Here is a 21,739-nt window from a genome sequence, read left to right on the forward strand (position 1 = left end):
CCTATCTTTCACTTAATCCCAAGGTCAAACTTGTGAATTCATCTAGTTTACACTCAAATTTGCAAGGTGAATAAACATCCCTATTGTATCTGAAACTACAGTTCCTTGAGTTATGCTGCAAAGGCATCTGAAGGAAAGAACACATCACTTGTATTACCAGCTAATGGCAAGACTGGATAAGCAAGACCTGACTTGATAAAGTTTGTTTTCTCATGTTTGCCTGAGGTCAATCACTGGAGGTCTACTTTTTAACAAGAGAACATAAATGGTTTTTAAAAGAACTATTTAAACCATGCATCTAGTCAAAATTTGCTAACCTTAAGCAGATCAGATCTTCAGAACTGCCACCTATCAAAGTGAATTGGAGTTCTGAACACTGTGCTCTTGATAGCAGCCAGTTAGTATCTGAAAGCATAAAGGATAGGTCCACATTTGAGACTTTCATTTGTTAATGACTGATTATTGCTCATTAAATGAACCATATATTGCTATCATAAAACTGGTCACACAGCAGTCAATGCTTTATACCTTGCAATATTGGAATGTAATTGACAGTGCAGTTGAGCTGTTGGACAATGGGTGATGGTGCACAATAAATGATCATTAAAGACCAAACTGACAACTTAAAAGATCTCTTCCTTCTCCATTTTTGTAGTGATTGCATTTTGAAAGTGCATTGTAGCAACTTCCAATCCATGCCTTGCTGAAGAGCAGCTGATAAGTGACACCTTGTTACCCTTAAGGTGCATCATGATTTGGGCACCTTCCCATTCTTTTGAAAGTTTGAGTTCCTGGATCATACTGGCCAGTTTCCCCACAGTGGCAGTTCTTGCTTCTAAGTGTCTGAACTGTTGTCCCAAGTTGACTTTCTGTAAAACAGATGCACAAATTTTCCTTCAAACTCTATAGTAGAATAATCACTTATTGTCACTTGTATTTTTGTAAAATGTTAGTGTTTGACCTACTCTCCTCCTCCACTTAGAAAGGAAATTGCAGTTCCCTTTAAATAGTTGGGGTTAGTCACCTATACATTGCTCAGTTCTGTAACTAGTCTGCCTTCCTGTTTGTATCTTTGCACATTCTCATTCAGCTAGGAGAATGTGGTAGATTTTGAACAGCTCCAGTTATTTCAGATGAGGATCTGGCAATTTAGCACTTCAAAATGTTTGTTAACTTCATTTCTCTCTCCTCAGATGCTGGCAAAAGTTGGTCTGGCAATGTTTTCTGGTTTTGTTTTTAACTTCCAACATCTTCAGTATATTGGTCTATTTGCCAATTCCACTCTAGTCAGATCAAACTTCAACCATGTTGTTAACACTTGTCTTTACTCAGTGAAAATCAATTGATCTCCAGTCTTCGTTTTGATTTCTTTAGTACTTCAGGTAGGAAATTTTAACTAGCCTAAACTAGTTTCTTTTTACTTATTAATAACTTCACTGATACCCTGAACTGGAATCCTCCCAGAGTTTTGTTTTTTCAACCACTATGAACTAAGTCATGTAGTCTAGTGTCCTCCAGTTAGTGTCTGGCCAAAATCCCCTTTTCTAGATCGTAGCTAAAGATGATAAAAGCAAGTACCATGTAACTCTTGTCTGGTAGTACCAAACCAAAACTATGCTTAAAACAGGTATACTCTGTTAAATTTCGCACCAAGAATATAAAGTTGTGGGGAAAACCAATAGAAGACAATGCTGCTTGGCAAGTGAACTGAGATTTTGGTATGGTCAAAGCATATAATTGTTGATTTGACAAGTAACTAGCAAGCTTGCTTTTATACAAAATCACCAGGTGACTGTCAGGGTGTTGCCCTGAAATCTACCAACAACTAGAGACCTAGTCTCCATCAGTGACGACCGACTTGACACTGACATTTTTTACAAACCCACTGACTCCCATAGCTACCTGGATTACACCTCTTCCCACCCTATCTCTTGCAAAAATGCCATCCTGTATTCCCAATTTCTCCGCCTCTGCCGTATCTGCTCCCAGGACCAGTTCCACCATAGGACACACCAGATGGCCTCCTTCTTTAGAGACCGCAATTTCCCTTCCCACATGGTTCAAGATGCCCTCCAACGCATCTCGTCCACATCCCGCACCTCCGCCCTCAGACCCCACCCCTCCAACCGTAACAAGGACAGAACGCCCCTGGTGCTCACCTTCCACCCTACAAACCTTCGCATCAACCAAATCATCCGCCGACATTTCTGCCACCTCCAAAAAGACCCCACCACCAGGGATATATTTCCCTCCCCACCCCTTTCCGTCTTCCGCAAAGACCGTTCCCTCCGTGACTACCTGGTCAGGTCCACATCCCCCTACGACCCACCCTCTCATTCTGGCACTTTCCCCTGCCACCACAGGAACTGTAAAACCTGCGCCCACACCTCCTCCCTCACCTCTATCCAAGGCCCTAAAGGAGCCTTCCACATCCATCAAGGTTTCACCTGCACATCCACCAATATCATTTATTGTATCCGTTGCTCCCGATGTGGTCTCCTCTACATTGGGGAGACTGGGCGCCTCCTAGCAGAGCGCTTTAGGGAACATCTCCGAGACACCCGCACCAATCAACCAAACCGCCCCGTGGCCCAACATTTCAACTCCCCCTCCCACTCTGCCGAGGACATGGAGGTCCTAGGCCTCCTTCACCGCCGCTCCCTCACCACCAGATGCCTGGAGGAAGAACGCCTCATCTTCCACCTCGGAACACTTCAACCCCAGGGCATCAATATGGACTTCAACAGTTTCCACACTTCCCCTTCCCCCACCTCACCCCAGTTCCAAACTTCCAGCTCAGCACTGTCTCCTTGACTTGTCCTACCTGCCTATCTTCCTTTCCACCTATCCACTCCACCCTCCTCACTGACCTATCACCTTCATCCCCACCCCCCACTCACCCATTGTACTCTATGCTACTTTTCTCCCCCCCCCCCCCCCCCCCCCCCCCATTTATCTCTCCACCCTGCAGGCACTCTGCCTTTATTCCTGATAAAGGGCTTTTGCCTAGAATGTTTTTTTTCCCTGCTCCTTGGTTACTGCCTGAACTGCTGTGCTTTTCCAGCACCACTCTAATCCAAAAGTCTTGTTTAGTCAACATCTCAAAGCAAGCCCTCCAGTCCAAGCAGCATCCTGGTTAAACCTTTGCACCCTCTCAAGCTTTCATCTTATAGTAGGGTGACCAGAACTGGACACAATATTCAAAGTGTAGTCCCACCAGGGTTTTTGTTGAGCTGCAGCAAAACCTCACTGCTCTTTAGCTTGATCCCTCCTCCCTCCTCTCCATGCATGACCTGCCCCTCAAAGCCATCCTGACTGCCTTTAATCACACTGCTTTGCCAAATAGTCATAAATCCTATCACTCAGAATTTTCCTAAACCTTGCTGACCACACACAAGACTGGTCTGTAATTGCCAGGGATTTCCCTATTCCCCTTCACATCTTGAGTCCGTGTGGTTCCAGCAGTATTTGGAGTTGCAAGTTCCAGGAAGTGCCGAGAATAAAACCTGGAGCTGTGCATTGCTTGTTGATCTGACCAAGCCTTTCCCAGGCAGTGGAAAGTCATGAAAAACAACAGCAGTCAAAACCAGGGCACTACCTCAAACACTTGCTCAATCTTTAAAGATTTTCAAAGCTTTTTTCCAGTTGAAAGAATTGAGCTTCCGTCAGATGGAGTTTACTACATTAGTGAAAACTGTCTCTGGGGATATGCTTCATTCCAGCTCACTCACTTGACAGTCAGGGCCTTTGTTTGTTTTTGACCAATTCATTAACTGCAGGGACATCAATGAGTACCTGGTACAACAAATTGTAGCTTTCATTTGGAAGAGATTGAAAGCCATTGGCAAGAGTGCATGTGGAGGAGGACACTTATCTGCAATTGATCTAAACTCTGGTCCCTTTTGACTGAGGGCACAGCTGGGTAATAAAATCTAGTGAAGGTCAGGGCATTTTTAAAAAAAAAAAATTGGCTACTGTTTTGAGGTCTCGAGTATTAATTGGGCTACGTTCATCAACTGATCTCTGCTTTCCAATTCTGGCATTTTTTTGACTAGGCATAGACTGAAGCTTTCTTGAGTGCCTCAAGTCTTCAAAGTAAATCTTTGAATGCAGTATGAAGCTTCCAGTGGTTTTTTCAGTTTGAGCTGGAGAATTGACAGTGCAACGTTGGAGCAAATAGAATGCAGAGGAGGATTTTTTTCAGGGCATGTAATTGAGGGTGACAGTAAATGAACTATACTGTGGAATTGGTTTAAGTGAATATACCAGATTGATGTATTTTAATTTGCAGATATTGGGAGAATGTACTGGCCTGTTCTCAGTGGTAATGTTGTACACCATCTGATAGTACATTTATCTGCTTGTTGGCTGAATGAAGCTAGCTAACATGTCACATCAGTGTCTTACCAAGACTAAGTGTTGGAGGCAGCAAAAGTCAGGTTGCGCAATCAGTATTCCATTCAACATTTAAATTTGATGTTTACTTTCAGTTTGAAAGGTTGTTCCTCATACTTTTGAGTTTCCCCAAGATTTAAGCTTGTTGTGCCAACTTGGTACATGGTGCTGTATGAAAGCTTGTTGTTTTTCACTACCATGTAGCATCATTTTGCTGACTTCATCCATGGCATTGGCTTGTCTATTTATAATAGCTTGGTAATGATCTTAATTGGGAGTACTTCCAAATGCAAATTGCTGGCCTGTGGTACCCTCAGTTATTCCTGCAGATGCAATATTGTCCTAATACTAATTCATTTGTAGAATCTCAAACTATTGAAGTTAACAGGCTGGGTTCAACAACTGATTTGTGGAATAGGAGGGTCCACATCAACTTGGATTAAAATCACCTGAAGATAACAGCATGTTGTAGTAAATGGTTCCTTTTTCAGACTAGAATGGTACAGTGGCATTCTAAGGAATGGTGTTTGGGCCAATTTTTAATCTCTATCCCTCAGACTTGAATATTTTAAGTCAATTTACTGAAACTTAAGGTCAATAAAGATCTACTGTGCAGAGTCCCTACAGCACATTGAGTCCATACTGCCAAAACTACACCTAGTCTTTCCAGCCTTCGCCAAAACCTTGAATGTTGATACTTCAAGTGATTGTCCAAGTAAATTGTCAGCCCCACCTCCCTCCCACAGTGTACTCCAGGCCCCATCCCACTCTAGTGGGAGTGAAAATACACCAACTTCTATAAACCACCTTCCTAACATTAAAACAATGCCTCCTAGTTGACATTTCAGCTAAGGGCAGCAGCTGTTTTCCATCAACCCTGTCAATGCCTCCATCTTATTGACATCGGCTCTCCCTTTTTTTAGACAATAGATGCAGGAGTAGGCCATTCTGCCCTTCGAGCCTGCACCGCCATTCAATATGATCATGGCTGATCATTCCTAATCAGTATCCTGTTCCTGCCTTATCCCCATAACCCTTGATTCCACAATCCTTGAGAGCTCTATCCAACTCTTTCTTAAATGAATCCAGAGACTGGGCCTCCACTGCCCTCTGGGGCAGAGCATTCCACACAGCCACCACTCTCTGGGTGAAGTAGTTTCTCCTCATCTCTGTCCTAAATGGTCTACCCCGTATTTTTAAGTTGTGTCCTCTGGTTCGGCACTCACCTATCAACGGAAATATGTTCCCTCCTGCCAGAGTGTCCAGTCCTTTCATAATCCTATATGTCTCAATCAGATCCCCTCTCAGTCTTCTAAACTCAAGGGTATACAAGCCCAGTCGCTTCAGTCTTTCAGTGTAAGGCAATCCTGCCATTCCAGGAATTGACCTCGTGAACCTACGCTGCACACCCTCAATAGCCAGAATGTCTTTCCTCAAATTTGGAGACCAGAACTGTACACAGTACTCCAGGTGTGGTCTCACCAGGACCCTGTACAGCTGCAGAAGCACCTCTTTGCTTCTATACTCAATCCCTCTTGTTATGAAGGCCAGCATGCTATTAGCCGCCTTCACGACCTGCTGTACCTGCATGCTTGCCTTCATTGACTGGTGGACAAGAACACCCAGATCTCTCTGAACAGCCCCTTTACCTAATTTGATACCATTGAGGTAGTAATCTGCCTTCCTGTTCTTGCCACCAAAGTGGATAACCAGACATTTATCCACATTAAACTGCATCTGCCATGCATCTGCCCACTCACCCAACTTGTCCAGGTCACCCTGTAATCCCCTAACATCCTCATCACATTTCACCCTACCACCTAGCTTTGTGTCATCAGCAAATTTGCTAATGTTATTGCTGATACCATCTTCTATATCATTTACATATATTGTAAAAAGCTGCGGTCCCAGCACGGATCCCTGCAGTACCCCACTGGTCACTGCCTGCCATTTCGAAATGGAGCCGTTAATCACTACCCTTTGTTTCCTCTTAGCCAACCAATTCTCTATCCAATCTAGTACTTTGCCCCCAATCCCGTGCGCCCTAATTTTACTCACTAACCTCTTGTGTGGGACTTTATCAAAAGCTTTCTGAAAGTCCAGGTACACTACATCCACTGGATCTCCCTCGTCCATCTTCCGAGTTACATCCTCAAAAAATTCCAGAAGATTAGTCAAGCATGATTTCCCCTTCATAAATCCATGCTGACTCTGTCCTATCCTGTTACTATTATCCAGATGTGCCGTAATTTCATCCTTTATAATAGACTCCAGCATCTTTCCCACCACTGAGGTCAGACTAACTGGTCTATAATTTCCTGCTTTCTCTCGCCCACCCTTCTTAAAAAGTGGCACAACATTAGCCGCCCTCCAATCCTCAGGAACCGACCCCGATTCTATTGAAATCTGGAAAATAATCACCAGCGCATCCACGATTTCCCGAGCCACCTCCTTCAGTACCCTGGGATGCAGGCCATCAGGTCCCGGAGACTTATCAACCTTCAGACCTAACAGTCTCTCCAACACCAAATCCTGGCAAGTATAAATTCCCTTAAGTTCAGGTCCTTCAGCCACTGTTACCTCGGAGATTGCTTGTGTCTTCCCCAGTGAACACAGATCTGAAGTACCCATTTAATTCCTCTGCCATTTCTTCGTTCCCAGTAATATATTCCCCTGCTTCTGTCTTCAAGGGCCCAATTTTTGTCCTAACCATTTTTTTGCCTTGGACATACTTAAAAAAGCTTTTACTATCCTCCTTTATATTCTTGGCCAGTTTACCTTCGTACCTCATTTTTTCTCTGCGTATTTCCTTCTTACTAATCCTCTGTTGTTCTTTAAAAGCTTCCCAGTCCTCCGTTTTCCCGCTTATCTTCGCTAAGTTATACTTTTTCTCTTTTAACCTTATGTTTCTTTACTTCCCTCGTCAGCCACAGCCGCCCATGTCTCCTCCTGGGATCTTTCTTCCTTTTAGGAATGAACTGATCCTGCATCTTCTGCATTATACACAGAAATATCCGCCATTGTTCCTCCACGGTCTTCCCTGTTAAGGTATTGAACCATTGAACTTTGGCCAGTTGCTCCCTCATAGCTCCATATTTCCCTTTATTCAACTGAAATATTGTCACTTCAGATTGTACCCACTCCCTCTCAAATTGCAGATTGAAGCTTATTGTATTATGGTCACTACTTCCCAATGGCTCCTTCACTTCGAGGTCACTGACCAATTCTGGTTCGTTACACAATACCAGATCCAGAATCGCCTTATCCCTGGTCGGCTCCAGCACCAGCTGCTCTTATTTTTTTCTTTTTCTTTTCTGTTTTTTTCTAAAATCCTGACCTTATCCAGCCCTTCTCAATAAATCGCTCTACCCAGGCACCAACCTGGTGAATCTCCTCTATACCCCCTCCAGAGCAGTCCACCTTCCTATAGTGTGGTAACCAGAGCTGCAGTGGTCCAGCTGTGACCTAATGAAAATACTGTATGGCCCCAACACTAACTTCCTGCTCTTACCTATGCCACCACTGAAGGGCCTGTAGGTCTTTACTAACCTGCCCTACCAGTTTTTGGGATTTGTGGGCAAACATCCCAAGATCCCTTAGTCCAAAGCTAAAGTACCTATCAGACAGCTCAATCACTGGACTTGACCTGTCGTGTAATCCTCTCTTGGTTTGTCACAGATTGTACTGTGGTAGTCTGGGATAAAGTCTTAGACAGTTTAGTTTTAAATTGATGCTGTTCATAAAAAGTAATCTTACACTAAGAAACCTACAAGCGAGGTTTTAGCAGAGTCACAGTGCCAACTGTCTCAGGCTACTCCCCTTACTGCAAACAAACTGTCTTGGTATAGAATTTTGTATTAAAATTACTAAAATGAAATTAGATAAGCAGCAGTAAAATGTCAAATGTTTGGCAGGTCTGTGTATACTTGACTGATTGATTTAAGCTACATGAACAACGTGGGAAACCTTGATCCAGCCAGGTCAATTGCTTTGGCTAGTACATCACTACTTTTCTAAATTGAGAAGGTCATGGGGTCAGCTAACATGTCCAGTCATTGTCCTATAAAATGGCTATTCTAAAATTTTAGATTCCAAAAATGTAAGATAAATTCATAAAATAATTTGGGACATTAAGGTTACTACAAGAAACATTCAACTTGAAAGCAGGAGCATTCTGTGCCTGTCTCCATGTGCTATATTCACTGATTTCAAGGAGTGCTTGTTTAGAGGGTCAGGCCAAATGCCACAATTAAAACTGGCTGTAATCCTGGTTTCCCTTAATACATGGCCTCCATCCATGTACTGCTATTTTAATCACATCTATTTTCATACTGCATTGAACAGTGTATGAAATGGTAAAGGAGAACTTGGATTGCTGTCATGTAGAACATGATGCAAGTAGCTGTGGTAAAGGAACTAGGACCAAGGAACATTCATCTTCATTTCAGAAGCTTAAAATGCTTAAACTTAGATGTTAATGAAGATTTGAATTATTCTTGCAGCCTATTGGATTCTAATGACACCACCCCCAGAGGAGATGCTATGTTGCACAATCCTTTATCCAGTATTGCTGCTGAAATGGCTTAAGTTTCATTTCAAACAACTCTAGGTTCTGCAGTAAAGTATTCAGTACATTCAGTTGTGTCTTTGCTGCAGAACTGAAAGATAATCCACTGATTATTGGCACTGGCACCAGCAATACAATATTGTGAACTTTACAATGCTAAAAGATAGATAGCAGCTCAATCCAAAACTAATGTTGAAAGTAATGACCTAGAAGAAGGGCTTATGCCCGAAACATCGATTCTCCTGCTCCTTTGATGCTGCCTGACCTGCTGCGCTTTTCCAGCAACACATTTTTCAACTAGAGGTTCTGCCAACATCTGAATTTGTGGCAGGGAAAGGGGTATAGTTAAGGCCTGAAAGTTTGATTAATTGACTTTGATTTCAGTGTAAGGAATGCAATGGTACACTTTTTTTCTACTGTGGAGAAGGATTAACTTTGTGGATTGAGATGCCCTGTATAAGTGAGATTCTGGACTTTGCAAAGTCCTATCGCTTGTTTTATTATTGCTGCATCAGTAATTTGAGACTGAAACTCCCTCAGTTTTCCAATGCTTCAGTGCTCTGGTATGCAAATATGCTTGCTCAAGGTGTAGTATGAACCTTCGGTTGAAGGTCACTGATATTGTTGCATGTTTATACACGTAACTGTCTCCTCCAATTTCAGTTTCTAGGTCATTACTTTCGACATTAGTTTTGGATTGAGTTGCTATCTTTTAGCACTGTAAAGTTACAATATTGTATTGCTGGTGCCAGTGCCAATAATCAGTGGATTATCTTTCAGTTCTGTAGCAAAGACACAACTGAATGTACTGAATACTTTACTGCAGAGTACTGCAGTAAATCTCAGGTTATTTTGCACACTGTAAGCAAAGTTGGAGCCTTACCAAATCTTTCGGTACGCAGGTTGCTGCTGAGAAGGTTTGAATTTTACCTTCAGCTATTAACTAGCTATTCAGGAAAGATTGAAAACGTTCTCACATTTTATGCTTTGATCATGCTATGCATCTAAATGGTCTGCCATATGAAAGCTGTCTTCTGTACTACTTGGGTCACCTTCCATTCCACTCCATGTGGGCTTGGTGAGTTTTTAAAACCTAGATAGGCACAACAAGCCATGTAATAAGGAGAAATTGGCTGCACTAAATGGCTCCGTGGTGTCCTGGGATATGTATGCTAAGTGGACTGGTTGAAAAGTGGTAAATGTGTGCTTATGAGCACAAAGTGGGAGGCTGGGTCTGAGAGATTCCCTTTTATAGCATTGCAAACTCAAGGGGCCAAATGTCCTCTTTCCACACTAGGATTCTGATTTCCTCTTATGAAAAATAGCTACAACTAAATGGAGTATTGTGCAAAAGTCCATGTATGTTCCTGGAGCCTGAGCAGAAGCTGACACCACTGAGTTGATTTCTGAACTGGCTCATGACCAGATGACTATGACCTTTGCTGAACCATCAACTTTTGGAGGTAACAGGAAGTCTTGGAACATGTAGCGCTCTACTACATTTGCCCTCTGCTAATCTACTAATTTCCTTTGGCAGACCACAAAAGGTCATGTTCTTATTTCTGTGAATGAAAGCATTGTGTGAACAAGCTTATTGCTTTATTTCAACTTCTTCCTTAACTTGCATCAGATGCAGACGGCACTATTGAACATTCAGATCTCCTTACAATCCTGTAATCTCCATGTCATCTCCATGTATCTCTGTTTGCAAATGAGCAAATTAAGGGTTGGAATTACAAATGAGCATTTAATGTTCCTTTAATAGTCTTTAAGCAATGGCAATTGTGTACAGCTCCTGGAGTATTCCCTTAACATGACATCAGTCAGAAATGAGAGACTTGAACATTTTTGATTGCCCACATGCAGCATTTGAACAAAAACACTGGTCAGGCAGTAGTCAATTTACAGACTTTACGAACTTTATCTCCATTTCAGAAATCCACTGTACCTCATCCCTTAAGTATTCCATCTACCTTGTGCATGCCCACTATCTGCCTGTCTAAATTCTCTAGTTAGTTTTCATCTTCCTTGCAACTCTACTCCCATTAGTTTATATCCTTTTCAGTCACTGCTTCCCAATCTTTTTTTAGTTGAGCTGGAAAGTGAACATTGATGCCCATAGCCTGACTTCTGAGTGGTTACCATTTCCTTCACCTCTGCATTCTAACAAATTCAAGGTTCTAGGCTAGACTTGCTGAATTTTTTCAATTTCAATTTTTTTTTATTTACAGCCTTTTTTTGTGGCACTTTGCTGAGACCCTCAAAATCCAAATCTACATCTCAATCTCATGGAATACAGGGAGAACTAGCCATTGATTACAGAACTGGCTCAGAACTAGTCAAGGTGGGGGAGGGTTGCTTTTCAGACTGGAGCCTATGACCAGTGGTGTGCCACAAGGAGCTGTGCTGGGTCCACTGCTGTTCATTTATTTATAAATGATTTGGTTGTAAACATCGATTATAGTTTTGCAGGTGACACCAAAATAGGTGTAGTGTACAGTGAATAACATTGGCCCATCTGATTGTAATCAGAGGTAATGGGTTGTGGCAGATGGAGTTCAATTTAGATGTGAGGTGCTATACTTTGGAAAGGCAAATCAGGGCAGGACTCTTACCTTAATGGTAAGGTCCTAGAGAGTGTTGCTGAAAGACCTTGGAGTGCAGGTTCATAGTTCCTTGAAATTGGAATCATAGGATAGTGAAGGTGCTTGGTCTGCTTTCCTTTTATTAGTCAGCATAGAGTTGGAAGGCCATGTTGTAGATTTTTAGATTAGATTACTTTTTTTTAGATTAGATTACTTAGTGTGGAAACAGGCCCTTCGGCCCAACAAGTCCACACCGCCCCGCCGAAGCGTAACCCACCCATACCCCTACATCTACATCTACCTCTTACGTAAGACTTCGGGCAATTTAGCATGGCCAATTCACCTGACTTGCACATCTTTGGAGTGTGGGAGAAAACCGGAGCACCCGGAGGAAACCCACGCAGACACGGGGAGAACGTGCAAACTCCACACAGTCAGTCGCCTGAGGCGGGAATTGAACCCGGGTCTCTGGCGCTGGGAGGCAGCAGTGCTAACCACTGTGCCACCGTGCCGCCCAAGCCATGTTTTAGGCCATGTTTGGAGCATCGCATGCAATTCTGGTCTTCCTACCGGAAGGATGTTGTGAAACTTGAAAGGGTTCAGATGACTTGCAAAGATGTTGCCAGGATTGGAAGGTTTGAGCTATAGGGAGAGACTGAATAGGCTGGGGATGATCTTAAGAGGTTTATAAAATCCTGAGGGGCATGGATTAGGTAAAAACACAAGGTCACTTCACTGGGGGTGGAGAGCCTAAAACTAGGAGGCCAACCTTTAGGTGAGGAAAGATTTTAAAAGGGACTTGAGGGGCAACTTTTTCACAAGGAGGTGCAGGCGGAATGAAGTGTTGACAACATTGAAATGGCATCTGGATGGATATATGAATAGGAATGGTTTGGAGAAATATGGGCTGGGTGCTGGCAGGTGGGACTAGATTGGGTTGGGATATCTAATCAGCATGGACAGGTTGGACTAAGGGCCTGTTTCTGTACTCTCTGCTAGTTTCCATCTTTGGCTCAATTTAGGTAAAGGGGCAGTACAGAGAGATCTGGGTGTTCTTGTACACCAATCAATGAAGGCAAGCATGCAGGTACAGCAGGTAGTGAAGAAGGCTAATAGCATGCTGGCCTTCATAACCAGAGGGATTGAGTATAGAAGCAAAGAGGTGCTTCTGCAGCTGTACAGGGCCCTGGTGAGATCACACCTGGAGTACTGTGTGCAGTTCTGGTCTCCAAATTTGAGGAAAGACATTCTGGCTATTGAGGGAGTGCAGCGTAGGTTCACTAGGTCAATTCCTGGAATGGTGGAATTGCCTTACACTGAAAGACTGAAGCGACTGGGCTTGTATACCCTTGACTTTAGAAGACTGAGAGGGGATCTGATTGAGACATATAAGATTATGAAAGGATTGGACACTCTGGCAGCAGGAAACATGTTTCCACTGATGGAACCAGAGGACACAGCTTAAAAGTACGGGGTAGACCATTTAGGACAGAGATGAGGAGAAACTACTTCACCCAGAGAGTGGTGGCTGTGTGGAATGCTCTGCCCCAGAGGGCAGTGGAGGCCCAGTCTCTGGATTCATTTAAGAAAGAGTTGGATAGAGCTCTCAAGGATTGTGGAATCAAGGGTTATGGGGATAAGGCAGGAACAGGATACTGATTAGGAATGATCAGCCATGATCATATTGAATGGCGGTGCAGGCTCAAAGGGCTGAATGGCCTACTCCTGCATCTATTGTCTACTGACTCTTTTTAATGGCCTCAACTAGTGTTTGTTTCAACTTGTTCTTCACAAATCTCACCCTTGATTTTTTTCTGTATATACTGGTATTGGACAAAAGTTTGTAGTTTCCCTTTCTCAAATGTACCCTATTTAACTGTAGGCACTATTGCAGAATTAGTTTTGAAAGATATTCACTATAGCATTCCATCCTTTTTCAACACTGTAGGTCTAAGATCATTCAATTCTGCAACATTTATCAACGGTCCTGTTCTGTTTTTAATTTCTCCAATACAATTCTACAGCTAATTCAGTTTAGAATTGTAACCCTTTTTTTTTTTTGAAATGCTGCTCCTTTTTCAGGTGAAGTCACAGGACAAAGGAGTAGCTCTCAAGGGTTGTGATTTCAAACATGTTGCACTAAACTTCATGTTGGCCTCTGACTTTTTCCATCCCAGTCCAACACTAGTGACTCAACATCAGACTTTCAGTTCCACTTAGATCCTGGTTCTTAACTGTGTTTTTGGGTTTTTCTCTTCCTGTCGAGGTGAAGTACTTGTCTAGCACTTCTACCATTTCTTCAGTTAGCAATGTAATGAACTGTTTATTAATAAAGCTGTTTAGGCCTCTTTAATTACTGTAATTGTACAGTCTGTCTACATAGAAAAGTTGCCTGTCCTTTTTTTTAAAAATCTTTTTCCTATCACACTAAACAGTTTCAGACCTGCTGCCCCCCCCCCCCCCCCCAAAAAAAAAACTAGAACAAAGGCCTTGGTTATTCACACTATCCATATAGCTGATGACCTAGGATTACAGTTAACTGTCAGTCTCCTCTGAATAGGCTAAAGCTATTTGGCCCAGGAGCAATCTTTCCCTCTATTTCCTGGTCTACCTGTCCATATGGTCAAAGTTCAACATCTCTACCTCTTCAGAGGTAAAATTTAATTCAAATATCCACAAGGACTCATACCAGTTTTTAACCATGTCTTCTATAGTGATCTATATCTGGATTTATCATAGCTTGGTATGGCAGCTGTTCTGCCCAAGACAGTCTGAAACTAGTCATGAACATAGCCCTGTCCATCACATACAGCCTTCCATCCATTAGCACCATTTGCACTTTCTGCTGCCTCAAAGATCCCTCCCACCCCAGCTGTACTCTAACCAAGGAACTATACTAAAGACTTAAACATAGACTCACTCCACCCAAGATTTCCTGAAGACACCAATCTAGAGGATAAAATAATGGTCTCCTGCTCTGTAACAGTCCTGTTCATATCCATCAATGTCAACCTGGCCAAGCAAACACTAACTACACTATTTTAAGAACTAAAGACATACACCAAACACCACCAACTTCCATTAGCAGAGGCAGTAATGCAGAGACTCAAACAAACAGCTCTGCCAACTATCTGACCCCCAAAGTTTGGGTCTGCTATGTGGATGTCACCTTTGTCCTCACTAAATGAAACAAAATTGGAAGAAACTTTTAAGACCATCAATCATACCCTTACTGGCATAAAATTCACTAAAGAGGAGGACAGTAATAAAAAACTGCCATTCCTAGATCTCTCAGTAGAGTGAATAGTCAATGGGGAACTTCAAACTAGCGTCTACAGGAAAATACCACCTGCAGACCAAATATTAAATGACAGAAGCAGCATTCCTAACATCCACAAACAAAGCTGCATTAGAACATTATAATCCACCACATACTGCAGCACAGAGGAACTACACAGCAGAGGAAAATCACCTGTACAGTGTATTCAAAGAGAACAGGTACCCAATGAACACAGTCTGCCGATTTCTGAGCAACAAAGCCAAACAAGCAGACAAAACCCATCGAGCAACCTGAGCCACTTTCCCCTACATCAAAGACCTCTCTGAAATGACTGCCAGACTACTCAGACCCCTTGGTATCATGGTAGCCCACCAACACACTAAAACAGCAGCTAATGAACTTGAAAGATCCTATGCAGACAACAAGCAAAACTAGTGTCAATTATACAAAATACTGTGCAAGAACAATAACAAACAGGCAGAAAACTAGCCATCAGGATATATGAACTTCAACTAGCCACAAAGCCCCATGACCCACTCTCGCTAGTACCCTTATATACAGATGTGGAAGGGTACACTTTGACTGGGACAACACATCCATCCTATGGTTTAGCCCTTCGTCAGGAATAGGGAAGGGCTTTTGCCCGAAACATCGATTTTTTTTATTTTTTTTTTATTTTTTTTCCTGCTCCTCAGATGCTGCCTGACCTGCTGTGCTTTTCCAACACCACTCTAATCTAAACTCTGGTTTCCACATCTGCAGTCCTCACTTTTGCCATATCCACCCTAGGACAAGCCAAACAGACACACATGAGAATTCCGAGAAGCATAGCATTCCAACCGGAGCACTCAACAAACGCATTGATTTGAATCCCATTTACTACCCCTCGAGAAAAAGAACAGGAAATGATGTCACCACAGGAAATTACACTGCCAACCAAAGGAAACTCAAACATGTAAATACAAACTGGGCTACACTTTGCAGAGTGCTTCATTCGGAGGCTTACTGACTATGTTACCTAATATGGTGTTAAAATGTCTGAAAATAAACCTTCCAGCTCAGCGAGCTAAACTACATCCTGTACTGTTCCATTCCATTTTTTCTAATCTGGTTATTTTTTATTTTTGTTAAAAGTATAGTTTACAAACAATTAACATTTACAGCTGTGTACAGAGAAACAACAACTTACAAAGGAGAAAAGCAGCAAAGCCAGATGCCAAACCCCACCATTCAACCAATTTTTGGGGAAATGAGGACAAGCCATCCACCTTATTCCATTAGGCAGAAGGAAAACCTTTGAGTGTATGAATAGATCAAGAATAGCTACTTCCCCACTGTTGTGGAGTTTTTGAATGGACTTCACATGTTAATTCTGATCTCTCTCCACCAGCAGTAACCCTATTCTGGTACCCTCCTGCACTGTGTGGTGTGATCTGCTATAGCATGCCAAACAATATTTTCACTATCTCATTCCATATCATGGCAATAAATCAATGTTCTGACCAATGAAGCCAAGTCTGTCAAATCACTTGAGTACAACCTTGGCTGCTTTCAAGCAACTATGCAAATCAACCCTAGATCTCTTTTGTTTTGTCCTGCCCTGATTTACTTTCCAAAATGGAACACTACCTATTGATCTAAATTCAACTCCACCTGCCACTCAGTTCATTTGTTTGTCCTGTTGTACTCTTCAATATCCTTCACTGTCCACTACACTAATTTTGCTGTCATAGAGATGTACAGCACGGAAACAAACTCTTCAGTCAAAGTTGTCCATGCCGACCAGATAACCCAACCCAATCTAGTCTCATCTGCCAGCACCTGGCCCATATCCCTCCAAACTCTTCCTATTCATATACCCATTGAGAAGCCTTTTAAATGTTGTAATTGTACCAGCCTCCACCACATCCTTTGGCAGCTCATTCCATGCACATACTACCCTCTGCATGAAAAAGTAGGTAGGTCTCTTTTATATCTTTCCCCTCTCACCCCAAATCTATGCCCTCTAGTTCTGGACTCCCTGTACAGCTAGATCCCTCTGCTTCTAAGGGTGCTGCAATTTACTGTATTCTTTCCTCCTGCATTAGACCTTCCAAAATGAATCTCATGTGTCCAGATTAAATTCCATCTGCCATTCTCTGCCGAAGTCTCCAGCCAATCTATATCCTACTGCATCCTCTTGCAATCTTCCTCACTATTTGCAGCTTCCCCAATCTTTGTCTTCTGTAAACCTGCTAATCAGGCTATCTACCTCCTCCTCCAAATCATTATTTCTATTTGACAAAATAGGGATCTCAGCACTGATCCCCGTGGCACACTACTGATTGCAAATCTCCTGTCTGAAAAGCATTTTCTCTGCTACTGTTTTCTGTGACTTAGCCAGTTCTGTATCCATTTTACCAGCTCACAGTTGCAGATTGGAGAGAAACTTGGATGCTAAGTGAAAAGAAATTGAGTGATGCCCAGTATCTCATTGTAATAGGAATCCAAAAGTTTGAGGACAGATTCTTTGTCTGAAAAAAATTGGTCCCTGTATATTAATGTATGTAGCTTCCATTACATGCAAGTGCAATCATACTGCACAATTGGCTGTCTTAAATTGGTTCAGTATAATTCTTTGCTGATAATCCAAAGGATGCAAAGGTTCAAGCAGTGGATGAAACTAGCTACTACCATGCAACAGCAATACAAGTGATGCTTTCTTTCTAAAAGGACATTACTGTTACGCCACTAAGATGCACTGATTAACTCTCAATTTTTATTTCATTCACAGCTAAGCAGCATTTATTGCCCAGAGGGCAATTAAGAGTCAACCACATTGCTGTAGGTCAGACTGAGAAAGCGTATAAGGTATGAGCAGGTAGGGAAAAGTTGAGTTTTGGGCTGCAAGACAAAGGCTCAACTAGTATGACTTTGACCAGATAAGAACTTGCAATGAGGTGCTGGAAGCAAGGGTAGTGGTTTGACGATGTATAATGCTAGTCAACAAGGTGAAAAGCATCCATTGTGTAATGCCAGTTAACGAGGTGGAAGTGTCCATTGTGAAATATGAGATGACTTAATCTTTCCTGTTGATGCTCATTGATTGTAACAGTCATCCAGTCAATATAGATGTTGCCTTATTTGGATGTTGCTCCCTGTAAGTGACTATATAATTGTTTAAGAATCTCCTGTTTGAGAGAAGACCGAGAACTCATGTCTCTGTGCACATGGGCGATCGTTCTCTCTCCCTTCAGGGCCCAGAATAAAGATGAAGGAGATAAAGCCATACTGTTTCGACTGATATGGGACCAGGTGAGGCTGGCAGTTTCCTTTCTTAAAGGACATTTGTAAACCAGATGAGTTTTTCTAACAATCAACCATGGATATATGGTCATCATTAGATTCTTAATTTAAGATATTTATTGAATTCAAATTCCACTATCTGTTATGGCGGGATTTGAACCCAGGTCCCCAGAACATTATCTGGGTCTTTGGATTAACAGTCCAGTAATAATACCCCTAGGCTATCGCTTCCCTAAAAAGTATGGTATGTGGATTTCAGTGCAGCTACAATGCTGGGTATGTAGGCCATGCATTCCAAGACAGTGTGTACCAAATAGCGTTTCTTTGGTTATCGACACCATACTCAATCAGCCTGTGCTTGGGCAAGCCATCCAAAATTACGTGCGATTCTGAAATGGATAACATTTACTGGATCCTGTGCTAAGAATTAGGTGGACATCCAATTTGGGGTTCAGTCAGGCTTGTGCTGTGGTGCGTTTGTAATTCAGAAAGCTAAAGTAATACATCTTAAAAACTCATGCTGTTCGCATAATTTTAAAATATCTGGAGAAATCGAGAAGGCAGGGTGGCATGAATGGGGTATTTGGCCTTTCACACCTGCCTCCTATTCAATAGAACATAACAGTGCAGTACAGGCCCTTCAGCCCTCGATGTTGCGCTGACCTGTGGAACCAATCAAGCCCATCTAACTTACACTATCCCATCCTCATCCATATACCTATTCAGTGACCATTTAAATGCTCTTAAAGTTGGCGAGTCTACTAATGTTCCAGGCAGTCTGTTCAATGCCCCTACTACTTTGAGTAAAGAAACTACCTTTGGCACCTGTCCTATACCTATCACCCCTCAATTTAAAGCTATGTCCCCTTGTGCTAGCCATCGCCACCTGAGGAAAAAGGCTCTCGCTGTCCAACCTATCTAACCCTCTGATTATCTTGTGACTCAATTAAGTCGTTTCTCAAACTTCTCTCTAATGAAAACAGCCTCAACCTACAACATCCTTCGTCACTATCCACAACTTTACTGACCTTAGTGTCATCCACAAATTTACTAACCCATCCTTCTACACCCTCATCTAGGCCATTTATATAAATGACAAACAACAGTGGACCTAAAACAGATCCTTGCGGTACCCCACTAGTCACTGAACTCCAGGCTGAATATTTACCATCAACCACCACCCTCTGTCTTCTTTCAACAAGCCAATTTCTAATTCAAACCGCTAAATCACCCTCAATCCCATGGTTGGAGGGTTCGGGCGGGGGCAGGTGGGATCACGGTTGGGGTCTTGTGTGCAGTGTGCTGCTGCCTAGTGTCCTAAACAGGGAGCGGACTGAGCAAGTGTTGTCCATGTCAATCCCGTTGAACTGGTTGGGGGGTGGGGGAGGCTTCAGCAATGCTGCAGGTCACTTACACGCAAGTGTGTGTCTGTCCAGAAACAAACCCTGAGACAGAGAGGGAGCAAGGCAGGCAGAACAAGGAAAAAGGAAACTTCAGAAAACTCCAACCTCAGGAAAGGACTTGAATCAATTAACCGAGTAATCAATTATCCGAAGGAAATAGTGCCCACCCATCTCGTTCGGATAATTGAGGTTCCTCTGTACACCACATCAACCACTTTACCTCCCCTATCTGTTTGGTCACCTTCTCAAAGAACTGAATAAGTTTGTGAGGTATGACTTCCCTTCACAAAACTGTTGACTTTCTCTAATCAACTTATTCCTTTCGAGATGATTATAAATCCTATCTCTTATAACCCTTTCTAACACTTTACCCACAACCGAAGGAAGGCTCACAGGTCTAAAATTACCAGGGTTGTCACTATTCCCCTTCTTGAACAAGGGAACAACATTTGCTATCCTCCAGTCTTCTGGTACTATTCCTGTAGACAATGATGACATCAAGAGCAAAGCCAAAGGCTCAGCAATTTCCTCCCTGGCTTCCCAGAAAATCCTAGGATAAATCCCATCTGGCTCAGGGGACTTATCTATTTTTTACATTTTCAATTGCTAACTCCTCCTCCTTATGCACCTCAATCTCATCCAGTCTAGTAGCCTGTATCTAAGTATTCTCCTTGACCACATTGACTTTTTCTAGTGTGAATACTGAAAAGTATTAATTTAGTGCTTCCCCATCTCCTTTGACTCCACGCACAACTTCCCACTACTATGCCTGATTGGCCCTAATCTTACTTGAGTCATTCTTTTATTCCTGATATACCTATAGAAAGCCTTAGGGTTTTCCTTGATCCTATCCGCCAACAACTTATATCCCCTCCTGGTTCTTCTTAGCTCTAAGCAATTGCCTAACGTGGGCTAAGAAGAGGCAGGTGGGCTCTGAGCAATCAGATCATGGCTGGTCATTTAATTCAACTTCACTTTACTGCTTAATCCCCATAGCCATTAATGTTTTCAGCAACTGAGCATCCACAAGCCTTTGTAATTATATGTTAACTATTATGTGTTGTTACATCCAATGTCTTCACATCCTTCTGGACCCAGAATTGTATGCAGTACTATTAAGACCATCCAAATTGTCCCGCAACTCCAGAGAATATAGAGCTATTCTACATTTTTGTTTATTAAACAGCTCTCATCCCAGGAATCAATGAACCTTATTTGTGCTTACTTTAAAACACGTGGGATTCTTCAGATACAAAATCTAAAGTTTAACGTGATTATTCCAGGCAAAGCCTTCCAGAACAATATGAACAAAATATTGCAGATGCTACAGGTCTGAAATAAAAGCAAAGTACAGGAATATTTCTGCAGGTCTAGCAGCTTCTGTGGAGCAAGAAATGGTTGGCATTTTGAGTCCAAAGGATACTTCTTTATTCTCAAAGTTTACACTGTTCTCTCTTCATAGATGCTGTAAGAGCTGCTGAGTTATTCCAGCACTTTTGTGTTTTTATTCCCTACAGAATAAGGGAGTATTTGTGAGCACTCTAGACTGAGGGTCCAAAAATATGGGCGATCTAATAAATTGGTCTTCATTGGTATAGGAAGCCTGTGCATAATTCGAGTCTACTACTTCTCTTTTAAAGCACTTTTTTTCTTTGATATACAAAGTAGTTAACATTACATTTTTTTATGGTCATGTTGTTAAGCAGGCTGGCTAATACAAGCACATTTAGTACCATCACTTTGCGCATGTTCTGCAACAAGCCATTAACATCGCATGAATCCAGTTGTCGATGAACCCGAGCAAAATAGTGAAACTGAGCAGAATTGATGTATTTTTAGTTCTTTTTGTAAGCTGTATGTGCCATTTTGTTTTTAATATGCTACATGCACTAACTTCCATGAAATTTCATCTTAGTGCTGCTGGCTGCCTCTCTTGGTCTCCAGATTCCAAGAGATATTTGTACACTTGTTTTTTTTATATATATATTTGTCTTTTACCGGATTAGCTTCCTAACCCAGGTGCTGAATTTGAACTTAATCTGTTTGACTTCAGAAGCTGGCATTGGTCAGTGTTTACTTGTGAGGTATGTTTTCTGTGAGCTGCCTGTGGCTGTATAGCAACTTAGACGTTACCAGGAAGGTTGCTCAAGTCCTTCCTTAAAGATAAAACATGGAGGGATGTGGAATAAACTACAAGGACTGTGTGTTTTAAGTGATTAGGCTG

The 21,739-nt window shown here is 42.2% G+C and overlaps 1 protein-coding gene across 1 annotated transcript in view; it reads left to right on the forward strand.

The window, feature by feature from the left end:
• Nucleotides 1-21,739, forward strand: part of LOC140480910 (repressor of RNA polymerase III transcription MAF1 homolog) — a 55,170-nt gene that overhangs the window by 15,892 nt on the left and 17,539 nt on the right. The gene's annotated exons all lie outside the window — the stretch shown is intronic.

This window comes from Chiloscyllium punctatum, chromosome 8, assembly GCF_047496795.1.
Source record: "Chiloscyllium punctatum isolate Juve2018m chromosome 8, sChiPun1.3, whole genome shotgun sequence".
In the NCBI taxonomy this organism is placed as follows: Eukaryota; Metazoa; Chordata; class Chondrichthyes; order Orectolobiformes; family Hemiscylliidae; genus Chiloscyllium; species Chiloscyllium punctatum.